The sequence below is a fragment of the Vespa mandarinia genome, chromosome 4, assembly GCF_050613455.1.
Source record: "Vespa mandarinia isolate Hongniang chromosome 4, ASM5061345v1, whole genome shotgun sequence".
NCBI classification, from domain to species: domain Eukaryota; kingdom Metazoa; phylum Arthropoda; class Insecta; order Hymenoptera; family Vespidae; genus Vespa; species Vespa mandarinia.
The window spans coordinates 10,615,001-10,616,180 of record NC_140813.1 but is presented as its reverse complement, the minus strand read 5'-3'; positions in this window follow the sequence as shown (position 1 = coordinate 10,616,180).

The window sequence follows — 1,180 nt, the reverse complement described above, 5'->3', positions numbered from 1 at the left end:
TGAGTATCCAGGCATGTATGAAGTATAGTGCGTGGTACGCTTTGAAAAGGAGAAAGAGGAAAGGGATTGCGTGAAAGAGAGAGAAAGAGAGAGAAAGAGAGAGAGAGAGAGGTAATAGGAAAGAGAGAAGAGTAGGTACCTTTACGTGTTGCAGAGTATCGCAAAGGGAGGAAGGAAGGAAGGAAGGAAGGAAGGAAGGAAGGAAAAGGAAGGGTGGTATAGTAAAGTAAAGTTTGTGAAACAGAGGGGAGTACGAAATGAATTCGTACTTACGGAAGCTGTGACGCATATGCACGACTTTAAGGTAGCTTTACACTAGGAAATACACCAAGAGAATAGCCATTGTGTATGTTACATATAGTAGTTGTGTTCTCGTACGACATCTCTTCTTTGTAACGCATCTACGGTCACCTTTAGTCCCCAAATTAACTGGAGAGAAATAAAGTAACGTTTAATTAATCGAAGATCCGATGGCCTTTAAAAGTTCTAATCGTCTTCCGTATCGTCGTTGGAGATTAAGGACAGAGAGCGAGAGAGAGAGAGAGAGAGAGAGAGAAATAGGAAGGACAGTACTCACACAAATGGGAGAAGTACAGACCCCATAGATATAGCTATGGCTGGATAGATAGATATGTAGACAGAGAGGGTGAGAGATTTAGTCGATATACTGGCTACAACATGGCGGACGAAGCTACAGCAACACGACCGAATTGCACCCGGAGATTCGTTGCACTTTAGGTAAAGAGAGATAGAGAGAGGGAGAGAGAGAACTCTGTCCTCGAAATAACCATCTTTCTTTCTCTCTCTTATAGAAATCGAGCTGTGAGAAATAATTACTTTTCCCTTTCTCCAAGAACATTCGTTCATCGTTATATACTTGTTACGACGATGAACTTTTGATAAATTCTACATATAACTTTTTTATATTTTTTCCTTTTTCTTACATCTAGCTACATAAAAAGGATTGTTTGAAATCCTTGCTATTGGATTTTGAATACCCATTCTATTTAATTATCTTGCAATTAAAAACTGCTTTTGAAATATGTTGTGAATATTTTGTTGTCTACTCACTTTCGAGAGGATTCTTCGGTTTTTCTCTCTATCTTGTAGCGGAATCAATGTTTACAATAGTTTTGAATCCTACACATACAAAGTCGTTTTAAATGAAAAAGAGAGAAAG